This window comes from Papio anubis, chromosome 15 (assembly GCF_008728515.1).
Source record: "Papio anubis isolate 15944 chromosome 15, Panubis1.0, whole genome shotgun sequence".
Classification (NCBI taxonomy): Eukaryota; Metazoa; Chordata; class Mammalia; order Primates; family Cercopithecidae; genus Papio; species Papio anubis.
In genome coordinates, this window is record NC_044990.1 from 84,962,689 (window position 1) to 84,989,674 (window position 26,986).

Below are 26,986 nucleotides of genomic sequence, written 5' to 3' on the forward strand. Positions count from 1 at the left end.
ACCTTCTGTGTTACACTTAAATTTGCAGCCTTACAACCACACCATTATCCCACTATTCTTTTTCTTCAGATATTATATTGTTATTTATCAGAAAAAGTGTTATGTTTCTTTCATTGGTAATGGAACTTTATTATTTTAAATGAATGAGTTAATGAATTTCTGTATGAATATCTAATATGGTAACACAATAAATATATCATACATAAAAAAAAAAAAAAAAAAAAAGAGCTACATGTTATTTTATCATATGGGCTTATCATAATGTATTTAACCCATCCCCCATTGATATAATTTCAGATTTTTCGTTCTGCTACCAAAAAGTCGAATTAAATACCTTTATATCTTGAACCATTTTTACATTTAAAAATTATGAATGCCACAATACATACAAGCTATATAATGCACATGACCAGTTTATAAAATGACAAATGCATGGGTATTCACCACTCACCTAAAAAAATAGAACATTATCTTAAAGTCCCCATACACTATTCACACATAGGATCCCTTCCTTCAAAGGTAGCCATTGTCCTGAACTTTACTATTCCTTTGCTTTCTGTTACAATTTGACTACTTGTAAATATATTCTTAAAAAATATTATTTTGGTTTTGTTTTGTTTTTGAACAAAACATCAATGAAGCCATATTGCATATATGCTTCTGTGACTTGTTCTTTTGTTATACATTATTGTGTGATATTTATGCATACTGAATACAACTATAGTTTACTAATTTTCACTCATGTATAGTAGTAGCCTATTGTGTGACTATACTCACAATTTATCTTTTTCCTGTTGATGGACATTTGTTTACGCTTTTATTACACATTAAAATGCTATTTTATGCAAAAAAAAAAAATTATTATATATGAATAAAAAACAAAGGAAATGGAAAAAATTGTGATGATGGTTGCCCAACTCTGAATACACGAACAACCATTAAACTGTACACTTTAAATGGGTGAACTGTAAGATATGTGAATTATATCCCAACAAAGCTGTTTTTAAAAAAATAAGAAAGGAAACAGGAGGGAAAGAAGAAAAAGAGAAAGGAGAGAGGAGAGAAAAACCTGCTCTTCATTTGATGGTGGACGTCGGGGCGGGGACAAATACAAAGTGCATCTCAGGGTGGGCTGCTTGTTTGAAAATCTGGTAAAAATGGGTGTCTATGCTCTCTGCTTCTTCCCCACTCTCTTCAGTGAACTCCTGGGCCATGCCACTCTCTAGCAAGTGCTCTCCCAGCTGCAGAAAACAATCTCCTATCCCCGCCTTTTTCTTTCTTTCTTTTCTTTTCTTTTTTTTTTTTTTAACTTGGCTTACCTTCCTGTCAACTGCCCTATTTAAAAAAAATCAATTAACTGATCAACGAATTACTCAGCAATTATGTTTTGCTTTTTGTCTTCCTGTGGCGTGCTCCTGCCCTGATCCTATATGGTAGTAGCTCCTGATTGTGGGAATGGGCCATTGCCTCTCCACCTCCCCGGGAGGATCTGCTGGGGGCAGAGGGTGGTGTCTGGAGTTGGGGGACATAGATTGATGTCAAGGCTATGCATAGCCCATTGTTTAAACTGGCTTTTAGTCGTGATATGTAATTTATTTTGATATATTAAACAACATTTTAAAATGCATGAGATTTTTACATTTGTAAAAAGGGGACAGGGGTTTAAAATAAATGAATAGTACTGAAGTATGGAATTGGAGCAAGGCAAACAAAAAGTACAGGGAACAAAAACCTGGAGAAATTCTGGTGAAACCGGGAACTTTACCTGCAACAACTGTAACCACTTCATTGTTTTCTGTGCACAGTGATGTCCAAGAATCAAGGCTAGTTATTCAACTTCATGTAAATAGCATTCCACTTGCTAATGTTTATAATGTACTGAGCAATACTAAACATGGAAAATCTTTGTGTCATGATTGTATTCATTCTACCAAAAGGGCTTTATCTCTCCACATTGCACACTATCCTTATAATAATCTTTAGAGAATGTTAAAATTGTGTCAGATTGTCTTTTTTATGTTAAAATTTAAAACATGTATTATTGAAGAAAAATGATAATTAAAAATACATTTAGGATTCAAGATCTAGAAATATTTTTAAAAACTACTCTCAGTAATTTAACAGAGTTTGTAAGGCAGAGTTGACTCTGTTGAATTCTTAGGTTTTGCAAAGTGAAGACAAGATTCGTTGACCTTCCCATGAAAATAGAAGCATGCGTTACATCACCAGTTCCAGTCTGCTCCCGGCTGAAGGTCAGCTCCACACGTATGCTGCCCCAGCTCCTCTCCACAACACCCATCATATGCCAAGACTTTGATGTACGTAGTTTCAAAAAGAGAAGTGCATGCTTGGCTGGAGGGAAGTGGATGACAGTGGCTGGGCAGCCAGAATTGGAGCCAAGACAGGCCAGGTTGACAAAGGGCAACTGACATGCACTGGGAATAAACAAGGTAGCCTGGGTCAGAGGAGCCATCTGCTACACAGCTACAGATGCAAAATGCACATGCATGACACCTGTGTCATCTTCCTGCACCCTTGGCAGGTGAATGAGACCAGCCCTGGGCCAGCGTATTAGTCTGTTTTCATGCTGCTGATAAAGACATATCTGAGACTAGGAAGAAAAAGAGGTTTAATTGGATTTACAGTTCCACGTGACTGGGGAGGCCTCAGAATCATGGCAGGAGGTGAAAGGCACTTCTTACATGGTGGCGGCAAAAGAAAACGAGGAAGATTCAAAAGCGGAAACCCATGATAAACCCATCAGATCTCGTGAGACTTATTCACTACCATGAAAACATTATGGGGGAACCGCCCCCCTTCAAATTATCTCCTGCCAGGTCCCTCCCACAACACATGGGAATTACGGGAGCACAATTCAAGATGAGATTTGGGCGGGAATACAGCCAAACCACATCAGCCAGTGTCGGGGCAGAGGGCACACAGAGGCTGCCCTGACCTGTGCTCTGATTCTGTGGGTGGTTTTGCACCACAATGACAGGCTGTTTTGTCAGTATGCAAAAGAAACAGAGGGGAAAGGGACTTCTTCATATACAGGTTTGTTATTTAATTGCTTGTTAAACTGTAATAGGTCAAATCACCACTTCCAAGACAACAATGAGATTCAAATGAAAATCGAATCAATCCAGATCTATTGAGGCCAATGATGTACCTGGTTACTGGGAGTAATGAAAAGATGACGGAGATATTGATTCTGCCTTCAAGAAGCTTACAGTTTAGTGGCAGAGGTAAGACCTAAATACATAAAAATCTTAACGAAAATAACACTAAATGCTTAGTGACATTTTAAAAGTATGTTGAGACAGTCCCTGATTTAGGAACATCTAGAAGATTTCCAATGTGCATAAACCCTTTATCTTACTGTAGAAACAATTATCTGTCCCAGAAATTCTTGGAGAGCTGAAGGTGCCCCATGGAGGCCCCCGCAACCCCCTTGACAAAATCCTGGGGTCCTGGAAGAAGCTTTTGGAGTCACTTAGGGAAGGAAGTTTTCGCTTCTGTTGGGGACAGTGTGTTTCCAGTATCCCAAATTGAAACTCAGAGAACATGTTCATACAGAAACAACATAAAAATAGGTGGCCAGGTCAATAATAGGTGACAGTGTCAGATTGTAATTAAATCATAATTTGTGCTAAGTAGATATTTGCAGGAGTAGAACAACATTTTTGATGCTAATTTTATTTTAAAATGTGTTCAAAGTACCATATACCTAGTTTCTTTACAAACACACTTTCCAGAAATGAGCCAATGCGTGAGCCAGGGCTGACCGTAAAAGAGATGTCATAGGGAGTCCTTGATTAGTTGCCAAATTAATAGCACTGATGTAAGTTGTTATTGCGGCTCAGAAGGAAAAATATCTCTCCCACACCTAGGATGGTCAGGAAGAAGCAGGCTCTGAGATCTGGGGGATGAAGGATCTAAGGTACTGGACCTCTCTGCTCCTTCAGAACAGGTAGAGTGCTTCCAGCCCTCCAGAACCAAGAGGAAAAGGGATTTGCAAAAGTCCCTTTGAAAGGGAGGGGTTTCCCTTTCAGGCAGGGTCCTTTTCATCCCACCCGACTTTTTCCTTTAAAAATGCATCCAAAGAAGAGCAAAACTCAAACAACAACGATTAAGGACCAATATCTAATTTAGGAGGCGAGGGACCCAGAAACAGAATTTTGCATTGAAAATTAATATGTTTCCCATAAGCCAGTTGAGACATGTATTTCCTAACACTGATTATATTAAATATTAATTAACTAGAATAATTATTAGCTTCAACTGTTTGGGCCAGGTCCTCTCTGGTTTGTAAATTACTAACTGGCTATGAATCATAGATTAAGGGACTGCCTCACTTCTTTTCAGCATCTTTCCTGGATACCTAAGGGCCTAAGAGTTAACAGGGGACCCCTCTGCCTGCCCACCCATGCAATGATCCCCATCCAGGGCAGAACAGACACCCTCAGTTGCTAATCTAGGGGTCACCTCCTCCCCAGGAGCCCTGAGTCCTCTGTAAGGAGAGGCAGGTTTACTCATCTCATCTATTAGGAAGACAAGAGAGCACTTTCCGGAAGATACCAGCAGCCTGGCACTTCACTCTCACATCACAGCGCTCTGTCGGAAGGATTTTTTTTCTGAAAAGGTGCTTCTTATCTTGTTTTCCTTTGAAACCTCTTCAAAGGGGAGCTCTGACCCAGGCAGGTGGTGGAGATGTGAGATAAGTCCTGTTTCATGGTGTGGAGTTCTGAGTCGTGAGAGAGTGCGGGCTCAGTGCGGCCTGAGCTGGATTCCAAGCTAGCGACTTTGCGGGCACAGTCTGTTCTCTAAAAATAATAAAAATAAAAAGAGAGCCCGGTCAGTGTCACCACTCTGAGTTTCTTCTGGATTTTTTGAGGTGTAATTCCTCATCAGCAGCTTTGAGGCACCTTTTTTTGTTCTTCAACCAGGGCTGGCTCTTTGAAATTTGTTGACTGTGTTTTGATTTCAAAACTTTATCTCAAAAGCTGTGTCTTTGGTGTCCATGCACAAAGTTTTGTGAATAGTTATTATTGTGTGTCAGTATTAGTAAATAGGGTGTTATCATGGGAATGGTAACTCTCATGTGTTTTACTAAGTTAAAGTTTATGTATATTGGAAATAGATCTTGAAAGAAGTATTTTTAGAGGATAAAATCCTAACATATTGTCAGCATTGACTTATTTAGCTATATTGTATAGCACAGCTAAGGGACAGTGAGAAAAAGTAGGTTGATTGGCTATCTGTGATAGATTGCATTTGCAGGTTATAGCACAAATTATCACTACTCTGCTACATCTTGGAAATGCAGTTTCTTCAGTAAATATGGAATGCTTCTTTAAGGTCGAATCTATTCTTCATTTTCTTTCTTTTTTTTTTAAACACAATAATCAGGGCTTTTTTTCAGCTCTTACCGCAGAAAAGTTTTTCTGCAAGAAAAGTATTTCTAGAAGATGGCCAACTTTATTCCTATTAGCAGCTAACATTAGAAAAGAAATGCAAATGTGATTGCATCTTGTTACTTGGTAACTGGAAGTACACACATTTGGGCAGGGAAAACGTATTTGACAAAAGGATCCGTTTTGGCAGCTCCCCTCCCCCTGCCTGGCCTGCTGCGTGTACTCGTGTGTCACATTCAGTCTTGTTTCGAGTTGAAGGATCTGTGGAAAAGTGTGTGCGGCTGATTCCCAGTTGGGAAAAGCTCATATTGCAGAGCCCTGGGATGGTATTTCTTACAGTGTGGTCCATGGGAAGCTGGTTCGGGCCAGGCAGCAGCTCTAATGAGCTCGGCCTTCTCTGGTGCCATAGCTGGGAGTTCTCTAAGATAGACAGACATGATTGCTTACACTTTCTTCTCATGAAAAAAAAAAAATTAGAAAGAGAACCCCTGGGCTTTTCTGGACGTGATGATTAGTAAACCAGCGAAGTCTAATTCTCACTGCAATTTTAGTGTTTTTTGTATGGCTTAGAGAATTTGGCAACATCTCCGTAAGGGGGACTAATTGGAAGCAAGGCAATATTAAATTGGTCCACACAGAGCCCCACAGCAACCTTACCCTAGGAAGTCTCTTGCTTGAGTAGAATTTGGAAGTACGGGTTATTTTGTTTTTTTGGTTTTTTGCTGCTTTTGCAGTATTAAAATGAGGCAAGACAAGCAGGTAAACACGCCTCAGAGTTCTGGGTCAGGCATGCCACCATCGTACAGGCAGTGAAAACCTGTCACAGTACAAATGTGGATTGAACAGGAACTAATCCAGAAACGAATTAGTAGGCCTCATGTGTTTTTACAAGGTGTTTCAAATTGATTGGTTAATCCTCATGGCATCTGGAGTGAGGAACTACAGAGAGAAGCCCCACAGAGGCTTCAACTAAACTGGGATTAGAACTCAGCCAGAGTAATGAGTCCACTAAAGCAAAGAAAGCAGAGAGGGAATTTCTTATATTGTACTTGGTTGATAGATTTCAAGTGATGCTTCATATGGGGGAAAATAAATTTTGAGGATTTTAAACCCAGCTAAGGTACAACTTTGAGACTACATTTTGAACAAGGTAAGCAGAGTGGCCTCTGAGTCTTCATGATGTGATTCACGTGGAAACATTCCCCACTTCTTTATATTTATCTGGCTTCTAACATCGTTTAAGGATGAACTCAAATGATATCTCATTCGTGAAGTCTTTTCTGCTTATAAAAGTAGTTATGACTTGCTGCTAAGTATTTTAGTTCTTATCTTTAGAGCAACTCTGTGAATACTTTAAAGATAAAAAGAGCTGAGATTAAGAAAAATAAATTGCTAATGAATGTCAGAGTTAGAATTCAAAGTAACGAATGTTGAGTTATGCACGTCTTGTGAAAAACCAGTTTCCTCCTACCCTATAGGTAATTAATCTACCCTTTGCTTTCATCTTGATCATTATTTAAATATTTTTATATTACTCTTGCAATTTGTTAATGTTGCAGTTCTTTGAAAGCAGAAACTAAAGTTATATTTCGAATGAAAACTTCCTAGTAGTTGGCACAATGTACAAAAGATGACTTCACTATTTTTTTTTTTTTTAAGAAAGAGGGCTTATATGCTAGCGCCAACACTTACTCTTACCACAGCTGATATGGTCCATGTGTGGTAGGAAATGTAGAAACTGTTTTTATGCTCGGTCCTGTTCTGAACATTCCCAATATGCTTTTTATAAGATCTTCACTCCAGACCTGAGAAGAATTCTTGAGAAGCTGCAACACTTTGTATGGAGAGACTAGCACGGAAAAAGTTTATTAAGTAAGTAAAAGACTGAATGCAAAGATAATCCTTACACAGAGAGCCTACACTTTCTTACAATAGAGGAAAATGTTTTCTGTCTGGCCAGTCAGGTTGCATCTATGAGAGTACAGTTTCTACTGCTTGTAGAGAAATTTCTGGATAAATACGCTTTCATAGCAATACTAATCTCCACTGCTGGAAGAGAAAATACCATTTGGGGGAACTGGTGGAATGGCAGTGCTCTGCTAAGATTTCTATTATTCTCAAGAATGTGTTGATGATCATCTTCCTTATCTTTAAACAGTTACTATGTTTACCTCCAAGTGAATTTCCTTTCTCCGTGGAGATGCTATTTTGGTAGCGATCCTCTTTTCCTGTACAAATGTCAAAATCTGCTTAGTAAGGAAACAGCAATGAAGTGCTTCACTTGAAAACTACAGATGATCTTGAAGAACGCAGTTCACGATACAACCAAAGTCAACATAAAGTTGAATCTCCCAGAGCGGAGGTTACGAAAAGCTGTTACGAATCATCCAGCGTTCAGTGTGTGGGGCAGAGAGGGAGAGATAAGCAGAGAAGAATGGCTACATTATGATGCTTGGTGTATGAAGTAGAGAGGAAAGGACTCGACATCTGGCAGTACAACATAGTTTTGCAGCACAGAGAGCTTAGTTTGTTTCACTAACATCTAGGCTACATTTGGAAAATGCAGTAAAGAGAGAAATATGTCCAGATATTCCACGACTCCATTATCCTTCACATATCCTATATCATGCATGGACAAAAGAATGATAGAAATGGTTTACCACTTAGATCCCTAAAATTAATAAATGCATAGAATATCGAGTTGAAAAAGATTTTAGATATTCTTTAGGTCAGGTTATTCTTAAAGGGGATTATCAAATCTTGCCTCCTGCATAAGAATCCCCTAAGATCCTTGGGTTGTGACTTAATTCTGATACAAGGTGAACTAAATAGCATTGGTTCTGACTAATGGACTCATTCATTTATTCACCCATTCATCCAACAAAAAAGTGTTGAATGACCCCTGTGTGTCCGTTTCTGTGCCACTGGTTTCCAGGGAGGTAATGAGGAAGAAGTCAAGGGCTGCACCCTTGGAGAATGCAGGGGCTAGGACAGGAATCTCACACATAAACATTTAATTCTGCTACACATAATGCTTGTTAAAAAGTGAGTGTTTATAAAATGCTATAGAAATGCAGAGAAGGAGATCATTTTTTCTGCTTGGCACAGTTGGGGAAAATCTTTCAGAAGTGGCATTGAAATCAGGACTTTGAAGATGAATGGATGCTCGTCATTTGGAGAGAAAAGAGAAAAAATGATATTCTAGACAAGAGGAAGAGGCAAAAACACATGATAAGTTAACAAAACAGTAAATAACTTGATACTACTTGAAGGCAGGTGGGAAGGTAGAAATGATATTTGCTGTGTAACTTAAGGCCTTGTCCGTCATACCTGTGGCAGTTATTTTAGTGTGTATGAACACTACATATCCCATTTCTTCTTTTCAGTCTTGAGCAGGAAGCAGTACTCATTTCCAGAATCATGAGGTATGTTATGTAAACATCCATGGCAGCCTTCACAAGAAACCTTATCTTCCTTGATTTAGGTAAACAGGAACCAAATGCTGACACATTATCAAAAACAAAAACAGCTGTCAATAATCACACTCTACACACCCACAGCATTTTTGACATTTAAAAAAGATTTAAAAATAAAAACGGCTCCATTTCCTAAATAGATACTCTTGACACTGAAGTGTGTTACATTCCCTATCTTTTCTTTATAACCCAGTTTGAAATCATATCTATAGCTCATGTTTGCACTTCAGTTTTCACAGATCCTATGATGAGAGTCCAGTTGTTCCATTTGACATTGAACTTTAGAGTTTAAGTTGATGGTAAAAATCACAAAACAAGGGAAAAAATTATTTAGCCAAATGCAGACAGCCTGGTTTAAAGCTGAGGGAATTTTAACTGTTCAACCTTAAGAGAGTTTTGAAAAACATGATGGCTTTAAGGACAAGTAGCAAATTTAAAAGCAGAATAAAACCCCATAAAATTTCTTTAAGACATACTAGTACACTTGGGAGCCATTTGCATCTTATTTTTATGTTTGCGTTTTCTCTTTGAAAATATACTTGGCAAAATGCCTGCAGAGTAATACCTAGGAAGAATAATTAAAGCCATTTCTGTCAGCCTTTCCTTAATGTAACCAAGCCATCCATTTCTATTAGACTCAATTCTCTTGCTCTAGGACTTTTGCAAAGGTCAAGGCTCTGCTCAGTAGCACTTTTTATTTAAATAAAGTCACGAGTTTATCTCTGTGTTGTTTCTCCCAACTCTCAAAAGCCTCAGTGATTCCCAACTTCTCATAGCACTGAATCTTCTGATTTATCAGCCAGAATTAAAACTTCACATTTCTAAGATGATTACGTGTCTTCACCAACAAGTGCATGTGCCAATTTGTTTTCCTTCTTTTAAATACCATTTTAGAGAAGCACCATAAAAGCGGCCAAAGAGGTCAGGCGTAGTGGCTCAAGCCTGTAATCCCAGCACTTTGGAAGGCTGGGGTGGGCGGATCACCTGAGGTCAGGAGTTCAAGTCCAGCCTGGCCAACATGGCAAAACCCTGACTCTACTAAAAATACAAAAATTAGCCAAGCGTGGTAGTGGGCACCTGTAATCCCAGCTACTAGGGAACCTGAGGCAGGAGAATCACTTGAACCTGGGAGGCGGAGGTTGTAGTGAGCTGAGATTGTGCCATTGCACCCCAGCCTGGGCGACAAGAGCAAAACTCTGTCTCAAAAAAAAAGAAAGAAAAGAAAAAAAGAGTGGCTAAAGAAATAGGATGGCCTGTGGAAGTAAAAACTTAAGAGCTTAAGAGGCATGTTGGCATTGCACTACCCACACAAGCCCAAGCCAATGACTAAAATATGTCACACAAAGGCATAGTTGTCATGCATGAAAAATCTATAGAATTACCTCAATCTTCAGTTGGCGTTCTTCAAATAGAGCCTTCACATCAGAAAATGTGACGTTTTGTCTTACACTGGTTATACTGCTTATTCTTTAGTCCCTCTTTTTAATTTTCTTGTGAAAACAAGTTTACATACCTTCACATCCATTCCTAAGGCATGACCACCATCCACTTCCTAAACCCACGGAATGCAATGTACTTGTAGCTTTCTGTAGCATTGTGTTTAATAAATGCTTATTAACTCACTAAAGAAAGAAAAAGGAGCCTCTGATCTTTGTATGAATTTCCAATCTCTCCAGTTTTTTAATAAGAATAGAGCATTTCGGCTGGGCGCGGTGGCTCAAGCCTGTAATCCCAGCACTTTGGGAGGCCGAGGCGGGCGGATCACAAGGTCAGGAGATCGAGACCATCCTGGCTAACACCGTGAAACCCCGTCTCTACTAAAAAAAATACAAAAAACTAGCCGGGCGTGGTGGCGGGCGCCTGTAGTCCCAGCTACTCGGGAGGCTGAGGCAGGAGAATGGCGTGAACCTGGGGGGCGGAGCTTGCAGTGAGCTGAGATCCGGCCACTGCACTCCAGCCTGGGCAACAGAGCAAGACTCTGTCTCTAAAAAACAAAACACAAGCCAGGTGCAGTGGCTCAAGCCTGTAATCCCAGCACTTTGGGAGGCCAAGACGGGCGGATCACGAGGTCAGGAGATCGAGACCATCCTGGCTAACACGGTGAAACCCCGTCTCTACTAAAAAAATACAAAAAACTAGCCGGGCGTGGTGGCGGGCGCCTGTAGTCCCAGCTACTCGGGAGGCTGAGGCAGGAGAATGGCGTGAACCTGGGGGGCGGAGCTTGCAGTGAGCTGAGATCGCGCCACTGCACTCCAGCCTGGGGCACAGAGCAAGACTCCGTCTCAAAAAAAAAAAAAAAAAAAAAAAAAGAGCATTTCTCTCAGTCCATTCGTTTACATTCTATGGTCACCAAGGGCTGATGCCTTCTTGTTTAACTTTGACAACTAACAAATACTAGGCACAACCAGAATACAAATTATTTTACTGTTATTAGTGAACAACACTCACTGTGCTTAACCGAAGCTCAGAGTTGTTCTTAGGTAGCTCTAAGTGAACTTTAAGCAAGTATTTATAACCACTTACAATAAACTAGGAAACATTCTTAAGTAAAAGCCTTTCTTCCCCACAAATATATCTTCATTTGCTCTTTGGGTTTTTACAGAAATATGACTGTTTCAGTTCTGGTAATGGTACTTTTCAATCAGGTCAGACCTTATTTGAAAACAAATATTTTTTAAAAGGAGGATTTGCCAAACCAGAGTAATCAGTGCCTCTCCCCTCGGAAAACTCATTTTGGAAAGGTTTAATAGTTAAAACCTACTTATGGTGTCACAATTTAAAAAATTTGATGCCAAAGTATGCATTTAAAACAAAAAAGGTTAGAAAGTATTAAAAGTGAGACAATCTGACAAGTAGACATGAACAGTGACATATTGGAAGGATTATTCCAAAACAGATCACCAATGAACTGCTACTGCTGCCTCTTTGAAACTCTGTTGCTATCCTTGAGAAGAAGAGGAACTCTCACCTGGCAAAGTGGGGGTGTGTGGAAGGATGGTTTCCTGGGCAGTCCTCTGCTCTCACCATTTTGTCACCATGATGCTTTCTCAACTATTTGTTATTCATCATAACTCCTTTTATTTTGTCTTTACGGTTGTTTGATTTTATTTTTCTCATTTACCTTTTGATATTATTCTTTTCTAAAAGTATTATCTTTCATTCATTTAAAATGATTTTCATTTTCTTAGATTGACTTGATGGGACCTTCATATTGAAGATAAAAACAAGGAAACTTTGAGTTATCATAGGTGAGTTTCTCACATTATTCTCACAGGCACCTTTTCTCCATCTTTTTCTACCATTATTACTTCTGTCTACTTATTTTCTCTAGGATCCATTTTTTAAAAGTTGATCCATGGGTAAGCAATTCCATGATTCTGCTAGTACAAGCTTTGCCTAGAATTCTTATTTCATTTCTCTAATGTCACCTAGCAATGCGTATGATGCTAGAATCATATTAATGAAGACTGAAGAGTTGAGAAAGAAAATTGTTCATCAGATTAGCTTGACTTTCCTGGAACACAACAAGCAACTCAAATGCAGCAGATAGAAACTCACAAGTAGAAAACTTTCAGGCACCATGTACTTTCTTACAGAGAAGTTAAAACCTGAAGAAATGTTCACCTGGGAGTATTTTTACTAACATTATCCCAAGCACTGGTCCTGGGGCTTGGTCCACGGGCCTCTGAAACCTTTCAGCTAATTTCAAGTCACCATGAACACAGACATGGAGGACCAATTTCGTTAATTATTGGTGTCCTGCTGTTTAGGGGTGGAGTGGAAATTTTAACCCCTGACAATCACATGACTACTTCTTTGTATCTGTTAAAGTATATAACTGATTATAAAGTATGGCTACATTTGGAAGCAAAAGTGATGTTTTTTTTTTCACTGAGTGAAGGGGAGAAACTCACATAACCTGAAAGAAAGGAAGTAAAGTTAGATAATATATAAGGGACTATGTCTCGCTTTTCTAGTGAATTCACTGATATGATAACCTACCTGTAAGTAGCTGTGGCCAATGAATATTAGAAAAGTGGAAGTCTTCCCAGTACTGCTGAAACTAAGCTCCCAAGCTAGAGTTGGTGTAAATTGGTTTCTTTGTTTGTTTAATTTTGTTTAGAAAAGTTGTACTAAAATTGGAATAGTGAAAGCATTGCTACTTATTAATTGCTCCCAATCTGAATATACTTTAGTCTTAATTCCTTATTCTAATGTTTAACAGATAAATGAACAATAAGAATTTCACTTTGCAGTTTTCAAGCTTTCACAACCATGAAAAATGTATGTACAACATAAATAATTATACAAAAAAGACTACTTGAGTAAGTTATCAGTGTGACCAAGTTCACATTATTGTAACTGGATCACCGTATGACCAGTTCGTTTTTCAAAATAGCCTCCACATACATCCAACACAGAAATGAAATTAGAGGGATAATCATCTGTTTTGTGACACAATAAAATCTGGTTGTAATGGAAGTAGTTTACTTAAATAAAATGTTTCCATTGCAGTTCCATGTAAACATTCAAGCCATATCTGTGTCTGAATTATTCATTGATAGAGCATCATCCATGCTCCCCTAGATTAATGGGAGCACATTCTCAGTGGTCCAACTCAGTGACCAAAACATAATTTTAACAAGGTAGGAGAATGTAGGAATTAGACAGTTTGCAACTGTCAAAACATTCCTGGCCTTATTCAAGGGACCTTGAACTTTTATAAGCAGCCTTTTAATTTCAAGAAAGATTGAAAAAAATCCCTTGTAGTTTTGTGTATTTGAATTTTTTTTTTACTTCTTGTTTTTAGTTCTAGGGTATATGAGCAGGATGTACAGGTTTGTTACATAGGTAAACATGTGCCCTGGTGTTTTGCTATACATATCAACCCATTACCTAGGTATGAAGCCCAGCATGCATTAAATCGCCAAAATCAATTGCAACAAAAGCAAAAATTGAAAAATGGGATCTATTGGAATGTTGAATTTTGAAATAGAGTCTCTCCCAAGCACAGGAAATGTTTTTTAAGTATTTTTGTCATGTAAGGAAAAGAAATTTTTCTTTAATCAGCATATTCCATAAAGTCAGCAAAAGGTCACTGCATAAGGATATCAGATTATTTAAGGCCAAGGTGTAAAAAAATTAAAAATACACTGGTGAGGGGAAAAATCAAAAAGGTAATTAATATGGTAAATAAAATATTTCCCTGGTAAAGGTAGCTAGTGAACAGGCAGACACCAAATCTCATACTTCCCCCAAGTGTGATTAATGTAACTCTGAAAGAATATGTCTTAAGCATCCCCTAAGAGGACACTTTTCTAAGGATGAGTGACTGAAGGTGTGTGTGTGTGCCTCTTGGCGTTGGCTGTCCATCTGGTGGTCTCTGTTTGGAAGATGTTGATGTTGATGCCGCTTTCTCAGTGCCCTCCTCATCCACCAGTAGAGGCGCCCTGGGCTTCTGGGAACTTGGTTTCCCTCCTCGCCTACCTAAGTCTGGGTGTACAGGGTAGAACTAAGTCATTTACTCTGATGAGATTGCACTGTTCTAGTGTAAAGTGGAACATGATGAAAAGGATAGGCTTTTTTATTCCAAGTTCTATCCCTTGTAGTATAAAGAATAAGAGTTGAAAAGTGAAAGGTAGGTTATTGTAAAGTTTTGCTTTTTTTTCTCCTCATGAAGAATATTTAAGCCCTTTGGACTTGGTAATTTCAAGATGTCTGCAGCCCTGGAGTTTACTAAGAAGTCACTCATTCATGCCTTTTTGAAATCTTTTCAAAACCCTAAAGGAATTTGCAGCTTTTAATTAAGGGTAACTAGGGTTACAGTAAAAAAAAAAAAAAAAAAATCAACTGACAATTAAAAACAAATAATTTACTAATTATTTATTTTTTACTTATACTTGTCAATTTTCCCAGAAAGTTTGAGGCATATTAAATGTTAAAGCGTACCTAAAGTGAAGTAATTAAAAATACAAAGAGACCACAGTTACATTAAAATAATGAAGAAAGAGTGAGTTGTATCTTAATAATGCTCAGGCACAAATTTAACTTTAAGCCTCTGGAAATATGTTTTTTTAAAAGAAGGATTAGATTGGATTAGATTAGATTTGGTCCTTGGTGTCAGATGAAAAGAAAAAAGGACAAAGCAAAGTAGTGAAACCTATTTTTAATTGACTTAATTCTACAAAGTATGCTTCATACATGGATCCTAACAAAAATATATTCTGCTGGGTCATTTCAACCATGGTTTTGCAGAATTTCCTACTTAAATCAAAGGCTATTATTAGTCATCATCAGAACATCATGTTTCCCTCCATCTAAGTAGTTATTATAATAGTAATGTGTGTGTGATTATTATCTGTGTTTTGAACTAAGGGAATGTAAGTGTTATAAGAGTAGAAACCAAATCTGCTTTTGCTCAACTTTCTATTTCAGGGGCAGGGCTGGCATAGGGAAGCACTTACTAAAAATTTGTTAAGTGAGTGAAAATTATTCTAATGAATGTCTTTCATACCATCCCCTCAAATCCCAGGACATTACATTAAATTTCAACCTGTGTGATAAATTTTATGAAAAAAAGTGAAAATAATGTAATCTAATTGCTTGGTTTTTGGATGATGTGATTATTAAGTAATAAGGCTTGGAAAATCTAGAAGAATGTGTGAGTCAAATGCGCCTTAGATTGTCCCTTCAAGTATTGGATGGTAAGTTCTGGCAAGAGCTGGCCCACAGGAATTTGCAGTTAGATTTTCTAAAAACCAAATGCATCCACTGCTCAGTCATTAAAGAAAACTGTACACCAACATTAAGTGGAACATTCTTCTGTAATCCTTCTGCGTACATTCTTCCGTAAAAATTCAGAGGTTTGGGTTGTGTTATGGCCTAGGTGGAGAGCTTCATCCTTTTCCCTTGAAGACAGTGGTGCGAAGAGATGAGAAGAGGACTTGGGGGCCAGCCAAGCTTGAGTTGAAGTCCCAGTCCTGCCTCCTGATATTACTATGACATTGGGAAAGTATTCTTTGCTTAAGTTGCAAGTTGATGCATTGTGAAGTGTAGCAATGACACCTGCTACTTCTCAGAATTATGGAGGTAAAGTGACAATGAGTGAAAAATGTTCAACACAGAGTAGGGTAATACGTAGATGTACATTTTTAATGGATGCCTTCCTCAGGCCATCTGCTCAATGGAGGTGAATAATGCCATTCAGCTTCACCAAAAGTACACCTAATTCCCTGGAGGGAATTCTGTAACTGAGGTGACTTTTGAGATCAATAACATGGTTAGTGATACTTTTCCAGAAGTTTCCATAATATGCCTAGATCTCAATCACTAGTCACTGAATTAAGAGTAAGTGAATAAGTCAATACATTTGGATCTGAAAGCCCTTGATTTGGGTTAAGCTGTAGCTGAAATAAAACCCTAAGGCCAATTGACATGGGAGTTTATTTGAGCTTTTACATTCTTTTTCCCTCATCTATGGGCTTACCTTTTAAAATCTGAGTTTTTGAATACCTTTGAAAATTAGTAAATTTCTGATTATAATTAGTTTTTTTCAAGCCAAAATGTATTCCATCTCCTTCTTGACATTGTACAGCACATCTAAAAACAGCCTCTCTATATGCTTGAGCTTAGGTAACGTGACATAAGGCTCTTGCCCAGAAATTAGGTATTTAATGGAAAGAGAAATATTGATTATTATTACAGCATATTTTCTGGTAAATTTTTGTATTACTGGATGCTAACAGGCATTCAATGAACTTAGTAAATTACATCATTTAGAAACAATCTTTATTCTATTTTAGCCTAGGTGTCTCTAACTTGCATAATTGCTTTATTTATGAAAACTGGAATAGTCACAATTTCCTCTGTAAGAAATCTATGTTTCATTGAAAGATAAACAATTCTCTTTTTGTTCAGGAGACAGCTTTAGATTTTAATAACCTACACTCTCCCATCTGCTCCAACTATAAATTGTACATACAATTTATCATCATGACAGGATGATGCCAGGTCAGAATCATTGGGCAGGAACAGCATATCTGGAGTCCACTCTCTTCTGAAAAAGTCATCGGGTCCTTTGTCACTAAGAGCAGGTCATTGTATTAGTTTGGAGAGCTACCATGTGATACAGAAAGAAGGGGCATGCACTCCCAATAGATCTCAGACGCAGTGTGACTATTTTAGAAAGAGATATGGCTGAACATATAAAATAATGCAATTGCACTGCTATATCAATTCCTAAATCTTCAAGCAATTATCCTAATTGTCTAAAAGGAGCACAAACAAATGATATATCCAAGCTTAGAATAGACAAAATTTTGTATAAAAGGTATTTGAAAGCAAAATGGGCGTCTGTCTCACTATTTTGAAATGTTTGAAAAGAAACATGGATTGATGAAAATAAGAAGTTTGGGTTATAGACACTCACTCTACAACCCCCCCGCAACCCAACACACACACACACACAAATGGTAGACCACAAGTAGGCCTCTTTTAAAGTCTGTGACTTTGTACCTTTAAGAAGAACAGGCAGGAGTCCGCTGGGAAACATCAAGTGTTTTGAGATTCGCCTGGGGATCCTGCTGTGCATCACAGCTGTGATTGTTACCGTTTGTTTACTAATTCCGATAAAATATGAGATGCATTAAGTTACTAATCTTTTTTTAAAAATATCTGTTGTTTAAATCTTCTAGAAGATGGTGAAATCCACTGCAGAAACAGAAAATTTGAATGGCAAGAGAAAATAACAGGGATGTCCTGTGTACTTATTGTACGTGCACCGTGTTACAGGTTACTGGGGGCTCTGACCTTGGGTGGTCCTAGACCTAGAGCTGAATCCATCAAAAAAAAAAAAAAAAAAAACACCTCACAGGGGAAAGTGGTGTCCACACTTAGCAACTTAGTGCCAGTTTAATTAAGGTCCCTGAGGATCTGCAAACAAAACCAGAAGGAATCCATGGGTAAAAAGAGGATGATCAGCTTAGAAGGAGAGGGCTAAGGGAGCAAAGATCATTCATGCCCCTCCTGCCCCAGGTTAAAGCATAACCTCAGCCTTGGAGGAACAAGATGGTTATCACCCAATGGGTTCATCTTGCCCGCTGTCCAGAAAAGCCAGTTTACTGAGACAGCGTTATTGCAATAGAAAAACCTTTGATAAACACAGATCCATTTAAATGGAAAACAAAAGTTTTATTACTACTCAGATAAGTGTCCCTGCAAATTCAGAGGCTAGAGTTTTTTAAGGATAGTTTGGTGGGCAGGGAGGTAGGGAATGGGGTGTGCTGATTGGCTGGGGCGGAGTTAAAAGCATAAGGAATCAAAGCTGTCTTTTTGCACTGTCAGTCCCTGGATGGGAGCCACAAGACCCGATGAACCAGTTTACCCACCTGGGTGGCATCAGTTGGTCCATCAGAAGGCAGGGTCTAAAAAATACCTTGAACACCAATCTTAGGTTTTACAATGGCAATTTTATCCACAGGAGCCACTGGGGAGGTTAGGAATATTATGGCCTCTGGCTGCATGACTTCTGAGCCATAATTTCCAATCTTACGATGAATTTGTTAGTTCTACAAAAGCCTAATTCCCAAGCAAGGAGGGGGTTTGTTTTTGGAAGAGGCTGTTATCATCTTGGTTTCAAAGTTAAACTGTAACTTTCATAGCCTACGCCCACAAAAGAACAAAGGCAACTTGGAGGTCAGAAGCAAGATAGAGTTGGTCAGGTCAGATTTGTTTCACCATCAAGATTTTTGAAAGGCAGTTTCGGCCGGGCTCAGTAGCTCACGCCTGTAATCCCAGTACTTTGGGAGGCTGAGGCGGGTGGATCACGAGGTCAGGAGATCGAGACCATCCTGGCTGACACGGTGAAACCCCGTTTCTACTAAAAAAAAAAAAAAAAAAATTAGCCAGGTGTGGTGGCAGGCGCCTGTAGTCCCAGCTACTCGGGAGGCTGAGGCAGGAGAATGGCGTGAACCCGGGAGGCAGAGCTTGCAGTGAGCCAAGATCACACCACTGCACTCCAGCCTGGGCGGCAGAGCAAGACTCCGTCTCAAAAAAAAAAAAAAAAAAAAGAAAGAAAGGAAAAAGAAAAGCAGTTTCATTACCCTCCAGTCTCCAGAGAGTTGGGACATTCATTGGGCCCTTCCACAGCTTAGATCAAACACCATCTTCCAAACATTTCTCTTACTTCTGTTTAGATTAATGTATTATATAAGCTATGGAGAAATAATTTGACTTCTTAAGTGCCACTGAAAGGGGGAGAGCCATGTCCTAGATAAGGGGGTAGGATCTTGTGGGTACTTGGAAGACTTGGCTCCCTTGTAGATGTCAACTGTTTCTAGGGTTTGTGGAACAATTCACTGTCAATCTTCCAAGTGTGAATGTGCTATTAGATGTATAATCACCTCTGGCCATCCTATATATTTTTATTGTTTAATCAGTTTCTGAAATGAAAAGACTGAGGATGAGATAGTGGAACCTGGCCACTCAAACTTCTTGTTGCCCCTGAGAGACTCTACCTGCACCCAGGCAGCCTCCAGACACAATAACAGGACCAAACTCACCCATTTGACCACACTCACTATGGTCAAATGAGGGTATGGCTTGCAGAGTGAGTCTCCTTGATTTGTAAAAGAGCCTTATGGTCTCTTCTGGCCAATGATGCCTTTTCTTAATCTCTTTCAAATGCGAGCTATAGCTGTAGAATAAAAGGCGATGCAGTACAGCAGCCAGCACCTCAGACATTGCAGCTGGCCTGGGTTTGAATCAAAGCTCTGCTACATCAGAGCCTGCCTTAGCCCCTCTATGCCACCATGTCCTTGTCCGATTGTGCCTACCTCGTGAGTTTCTGGGAGGATTAACTAGGGAGTACAAGAAAAGTCATTGAAACTGCGCCAGGTGTACCATAGGAGAGTTGGCCTTGGGGTCTAGCTTGGGTCTTGTACACCCTAGAAAAGATTCACAGAGGAGGAAATTAAGACCCAGAGAAGCGGCATGATTTGTTTCAGTCATGCTGGCCTCGTCGAGGTGGAAACCCAGGGCTCCCAGTTACTGTCCCAGGTTCTCTCTACTCACACTACTTGTTTTTAACTTATGTTACTATTAATACAAACAACAGAAACTAATTTTTCATGGTTTTTTTTGTTCTAGGACATATAGACATTAGCAAGATTGTATTTATTTAAAAAAATAAGTCACTTTATATCTTTTATTTTCCAACTACAAGTTTATGTTGTATCATCAAAGTTGCTATCAATTTTTTATGATCAGTTATAGAATCTGTGCTTACCAAATGTGATATGATACCAGAAACATTATACATGGTATACCTGAGCTGTCCTAGTAGAGATATTATAGAAGAAAGCGTACTTATGCTCGTAGATCTGAAAAATGACATCTGATTAAGAAATGTTACTCATACCATATGACTGGAAAAGATGGGAAGACAGAAATATTAAAGGAATCACATTTTAAAAGAAGATATTTTTATTTCTTAGAGTTCAGCATTACCCATTTATTTTTCATCATAAAAGTAAGGAAAAATGTTCAAACTAATAGAAATAGCATATACCACTGTGATGAGTAAAACGTCTCCTTAACGTGAGTTTGAGACTAAGAAGTCTAAAATAAGGGGTTCATACTGAATCTGACCCTCCAATGACAGCAACTTATTTCTAGGCTGTTCTTTCTTGTTTTTCTCTGTTGTATCAAAATGAGTAAAACACTTTCAGATGATGTCTCATGAACAACTATTTCATATTATCATGCTTTCTTTTAAATGTCTTTACTACGTCTTTCTGCAGAATGGTAAAAATATAGTTTTAATACGCTCTTCCCACGCTACTGCAAATTAGCATGAAAAACATATTCAAAAAAGGAAAAATATTCATATGCATTTTCTATAGATAAGTATATCTGCCTTCCTGCACCCAGTCAGGATAAAAAAAGAAATTATAATAGATCTACTCATTTCTAACAACCTCCTTGGACAGTTCTTCTGCTGAATTATAGTATTTCTTTCCACCAAGGAGAAAAACCAACCGAGTGTTAGGTTAGTTCTACGGACATGAACAAGCATTTCCCACAGGATGTGTGTGTGAGAGTTTGGACCAGAACTCAGACTGGTGGGAAATTGGAAATTAAATTTATGAGAAATTAATGCTGATTCTTAACTTTTCTCATTTTACAGCCCATTGTTTTCAGAAGAGTATGTGTTTCTCATGGGCAAAGGAGAGAATCCAGAGTGAGAAGCTGAAGAAAGTGTGAAGTGCTAGATTGGCGTGATTTCAAAAGGTATGATAAGATGCAGGAGCTCATCAGCTGTGGCTGAGGCTGCGCGGCTTCCATTGTGACACAGAGGGACATTGTAAGAGCTTTGAAAAGCAAAGGGGGATGCAACCAGGCAAATGTTCAGGACACTGGAGCTGCAAGAAAAACTAACAGCTGGGTCTAAATCAAACTGCTTCGCACCTCCCCTCATTTTTTTCTTTTCTTTTCTTTCTTTCTTTTTTTTTTTTTTTTGGTCGTTTCTGCGTGCAAGTGGGAAGGACCATAACAGAATTATTGTGTTTCTCTAACCCAGGAAAGGAAATGCCACACTCTGGCGCATTCACCCTGTGAACAAGCTTTATTTTATTCCAGGGGAGACAAACTGAAATTTCAGTGTAGGCAAGATGGCTGTTTCTGTCCCAGAAACATTGAGAATGTCCCTAGCAGAATGTAACTCTTAATCAGGGTTGTTTATTCACGCCGGGAGCACCTCAGGTCAGGCTGCTCACTTGGTGCCATTTGGTCTGCCCTGAGCCTTCCTGGACGGGAAGTCCTTAAGATTAAAGATTATATTTTTATGGTCTCATGCCTGCCTACTCCAGGCTATTAACTGAAGAGAAATGTAACTAAGAGTCAATTTGTAGCAAGGATATTAACGGTCTTTTGTGTGTGTCACAATGAAAAATAGGAAGGAATCAAGGTGGAGTAATGGAGAGAAGAAACCAGCTTGGTTATTGTTTGGAGTATTGGAAATAAGAGTATTTCTGTGTGGAAGTGGAATTGTCATTCGAAATCAGTATTGAATATGTAATTAAAACAAAACTGATAAAGAACATACGATATGAGGATATTAACAGATAGGCCATATAAAGGATTTCATCTTACTTGCAGTGGCTGCCTTTTTCAAAGCACTCTTTTTCCAAAGCAGTATCTTGGCAAAGGGAAACAGGGAAATATTTGAAATAAAGTAAGGCTGCGTGTGTGAGCAGGAGAGAGAGGCTGTATTTTTTTTGTTGTTGTTTTTCAGTTGTCCTTGATGCTGCGATGTATCCTACAATTGTTTAAATGGAACGCATTTTGAAAATCTCGTTTCTTCATACCAGTCTGGTGGGTGACTTGTGGCTCTGCATTTCATAAACATGCCCCTTGGGTTTATATTTTTGCATTTATTATTTGTCAAGGTAAGGTAACAAGGCGTTACGTATGATTAAATTGCATTTGAAAAAAATTCTTTTGGCTTTTCAGAATGAGTCATTGTTAATAACAACAGAAAATTCATATTTATTTCCTATGCATGTTGCATCTGTGATGGTTTTAAGGCTCGTATCTTTGAATATATATAAGTTTTGAGAGATGACTGAAATTTTTGGAACTTTGGATGTGTCTGTACGTGTGCACATTGGAGTGTTCACTTCAACGTGGAAATGAAAACTGTTCCAATATTGTCCATGAGGAACATGTTACATTTTTTATTCCTTCTAATCCTCTGTTAACCTTCAATAAGTCACAAGTTGAGTCATAGAAATAGTAACATAATCCTTCTTATAGGAAATAATTTCATTAATAATTCCGTTAAACAATTGCATTATCAGTAAAGCAACTGCTTATTAATACATAATAGTAATTATGTACATTAATCTAATGTTCATCTGAAAACTATAGGATAAAAAGTCTGGCATTAATAAAATAGATCATTTCTAAAGGAATATTGTAATAGCCTAAGGTTTTGATTTGGGAAAATGAAATTAGTTCAAATTTTAAAAAATACTATTTGATTTAAAAGCAGATACATATTCTCTTTAGAAAGTTTGAAAAAAAAAAACAAAGAAAAATGCAAAGAAGAAAATAACAGTTATCCGTGATCTCATCATCCAGTAATAACTACTGTGAACATTTGGGTTTGGCTAATTTCAGCTCCTTTTCTGTGCAAACAGAGCTCTTTAAGTAGCTCTATACACATCTGCCTATTGCAGTGGCTTTCAAAACAGGATTCTGTTCCGTCATTTCTCTTTACATACTATAATGAGAATATTTTCTAATTTCATTGTTCTTCCATCATTTACATTATAGTGTACTTCATCAGCTTTTTATTGTTGGCCGTTTAGTTTTATAATTTTTTTCATAGCAGGTACTTTAAATGGGAAGTTATCTTCTTGCTAACCACCGTGGGCTCCTGACGATGTAGCTGTGTTTGAGGGGCAGTTGGAGATTGAGGACGATACATTTTTAGACCTTTTTTGGAATAAACTCCTTTTGTCTTTCCTCCCCTTGTTTGTACCTAGAGCTCCACATGCTAGATTTCCCTGTTTAAAACTCTCTCACTATTCTCTTCTATTAGCTAACATCAAACTGCTCGATTGATTTTGGAGTTTATACTTTGGAAAAAAATTAAACAATTGTCTTAGGTACTGCTATTTGGCTCATGTGGGCTTTTTAAAACCTAGATATTATTTTCATTCATTTTTAGGTGCATCATGTCAATACCTAAATATTGTCATAGATGACCTTTGTGCAGATTTCCTCAGACACCCTGAATGCAGCTTCCTTCTCATTTGTAAAGGCCGATTTTGCACTTATCTCACAGGGCTAAGAAAGTTTCCTTTCCTGTTATTGCACTCGTTTTTGTCTTTATATGTTTTGTTGTTGTTGTTGTTGTTGTTTGTAAATAGAAGGTGGCGGTTTCATGCCAGGGTCTGAGAAGCCCGGCTGGTTGGGGACTGAGGCTGTTTTCCTGTGAACAACTGGAAGGTTTGCTCTGTGTCCTCCTGGAATGTGCTCTCCAGGGAAACTTTCTGGTGTTCAGATCACTCCTGGCTGTGTGAATCTTTGTCCTCATACTTCCAACCACAGTTCATGCACGTAACCGTTGAAGCATGAAACAGATTCCATGGTAAGCAAGAAATTCTGGAGGTTTTTTGAGTCTCATCCATAAAAGTTTTTCTGTTGTCCTCTGCATCACAACTTAGGCCAACGTGGCCGCAGTCTCAATGTCATCATTCTCCGTATGTATACTTCATTGGTTTATCACCTTTTATTTTGGGAAAGAGAAAATGAGGCATCACTTACTACTCTTAGTTGCTTCCCTATGTTTCTTTTGCTTCAGAGCCAAAATCATTAATGAACAAGTTACAGAACATGGGGAAAAAACCAAGTACCTGACTTGGTTGAGGCTCTGACAAGTATTCCTTATGGGAAATCTGTGAATGCACTGGGTGGATTCTCACAGGTATCAGTCTGGGCCAGTGCATCGTTGCCAAAAGACAGTGAATCAACACCCAAGATCTGAGATTGCTGCCAGTGCACAAGAAAATAGAAAAAAAAGAAGCCCAGTGATAAAAGACATGTGGAATTTTGTTCACCTGAATGTACTAAGTTAAACAAAGTCAACCGCAGTGATTAGAGTGAAAAAACAACAAACAGAAAGCTACCCAAACTAATTAAAATTTTAACACTCTCCCCACCCCCACCCTTGACCCCAGCAGCTTTGATTGACACTGCATAGTTAAGCTCGTCCATTTGTTTTTAAGGCCAAAGTTCCCACAGCATAAAAATAACACAATAGCCCCTGCTTGGCAGTTTGTGGACAAGTGCAAGGAGCTTGGAGAAGCGCTGATGGTTCTATTGAAGAAGCAGCTGTTTGTGTCTTCACTTCTGACCCGTGGCTGCACTCCGGGCTGGCTGTGCTCAAATCTCTTTCACTCTCCCGCTCCAAGCGGCTTGCTATTCACAAAATAGAAGCCAGGCGTGTGTTGGTTTCAGCTACTTCCAGAAGCAGATGCAGCAATTACCTTCAGAGGCAAGCATGAGATGAACTTTGAGTGGTGGCCGGCTTTTAGGATGGTGGTCCGTCCAGGGAGACTTTTATTGCTGGTAATCCTTTTAGATCTTCAGCACCAATTGATGGTCTGTACTTCAAGCTATTGTCAACACAGATGGCGCTGGGTTTGGAATGCCAGAGGCAGACAAATCCTGCCTGTGTTTATCCAGTTTTAACTTTTGTGCTAAGCGATTGAACTATGAATGCTAGAAAAAAGAAAGAAAGAAAGAAAGAATATTTCCATCAGATGTTATCTGTTCATTGTGAAAACTAATTAGGACACCTACACAGACTCAGAGATAGGCTAATGTTAAATAATTACATATATCTATACATCCATATATATGCATATAGTATATCCATGAAATAAAAGTTTTAAAAATTAGATTTGTTTTGAAATCCATTACTCACCTCTTTATATAGTACTTATGTTACCAATAGGGAGAGTTTGAAATAATTTATTTTTACAAATAAAAAATGTACATTATGGAACTTGTCCTGTGGAGAAGGAAAAGAAGAAAGAAGGGAGGAAGGAAGGAAGGAAGAAAGGAAGGAAGGAAGGAAAAAGAAGGAAGGAAGGAAGGAAGGAAGGAAGGAAGGAAGGAAGGAAGGAAGGAAGGAAGGAAGGAAGGAAGGAGAAAACAGAAAGAAAAAGAAAAAGGAGAGAGAAGAAGGAAAGAGAAAGAAAGAAAGAAAGAAAGAGAGAAAGAAAGAGAGAGAGAAAGAAAATGTGCATGGTTCTATTATCTTAACAGGGTCTTGGGAACAGTGGTTTTGGAACTTTGTACATAGGAGACTCACAGGACAGGTTTGTGAAAGATGTGAATTCTCTCAGACACAAGGACCTTGTGTCAGGCCAGGAGCTCCACGTTTGGTCAGGTGCCTGTGACTGTGATGCAGGGCTGAGGACCACACTTGGAGAGAGTAGCTCTGCATGGGTGTTTCTAGGCTCAGCTCCAGTAGGGGGTGGGGGGTGGGGTAAGGGTGGGGGGTAAAAGTGGGGAGGGGCGTGAAGGTGGGTGGGGAAGGGAGGAGTTCTCAGCCAGTTCCTTCCTCACTGAGTCTTTAATGTACACATCCTTCCTGCTGCCCAGACCAACTGTCTTCCAAACTCCTCGCCCTTCCCCAGCCAGCTCTTCTCACCTGGGACGCAGTAGAGAGCCACTCTCCTCTCCCAGACCTTCAGTCTGCATCCCTTCCTTATGTTAGATGATGCTTCTTAGGATTTGTCTCCACCAAACACTTCGGGCCTTTTGAAAGTTTCTTTTTTGTCTGTCATTCTGTGAGCTACTTGAGGGCAGTGACTGTTTCTGTCCTCTCTGGCGTGCCTGAAGCCTCCCCTGGTCCCTGGCAGTAGCAGGTGCTGCATAAACGTGTGTTGAATGAAAGGTACGTATGAACGGGGATTCACCAAAGGACAGAGCCTACTTCATAAAGGAGCCCCGTTGAAGAAGACTTGCAACTGTGGGCTGGAGGACACTGAGAGTCACTCCTCAGGTCTCTCCTTTCAGAACCACAGCGCCTGCTCCAGCCTCTGGCGAGCGGCCTACAGGGCTCAGCACTCAGTGCTTCGCAGGACTTAGTTTCCTAGGGAAGTTATAACATTTACATTAGAAAGATAAACCACAGAAATGTATTCTTTCGTCATTCTGGATGGCAGCGGTCCACGATCCAGGTGCGGCAGGGCAGGGCTCCCTCTGCAGGCTTCAGGAGAGGGTACTGCCTTCCCTCTTCCAGCTTGTGGTGGCTCCAAGCATATCTTGATTTGTGGCTGTCACTCCACTCTCTGCTTCTGCCTTCACAGCCTCTTTACTCCATGTTTCTCCTCCATGTGTCTCTCATAAGGACACTTCTTATTGGATTTAGTGCCCACCCAGATAATATAGGACAATCTCATCTCAAGATTCCTAATTACATCCATAGGACTCTTCTTTCAAATCAGGGCAGAGTTTCCAGGGTTGAGGATGTGGACATATCTTTTGGACCAGGATGTCATGAAGTTTGTGGCAGTTTCC

General features: G+C 39.1%; 1 long non-coding RNA gene across 3 annotated transcripts in view; it reads left to right on the forward strand.

The window, feature by feature from the left end:
- The window catches only part of LOC103879460, a 138,332-nt gene that overhangs the window by 39,009 nt on the left and 72,337 nt on the right, over positions 1-26,986 (forward strand). The window contains exons 2-7 of one of the 3 annotated variants that reach the window (XR_004178565.1): positions 1,199-2,318; positions 3,089-3,245; positions 7,205-7,286; positions 12,079-12,138; positions 21,075-21,178; positions 22,182-22,261. This is a non-coding gene — a long non-coding RNA (uncharacterized LOC103879460). Of the gene's footprint in view, positions 1-1,198; positions 3,246-7,204; positions 7,287-12,078; positions 12,139-21,074; positions 21,179-22,181; positions 22,262-26,986 lie in introns of all 3 variants that reach the window. The other 2 variants (XR_004178563.1, XR_004178566.1) reach the window with 2 other exon arrangements.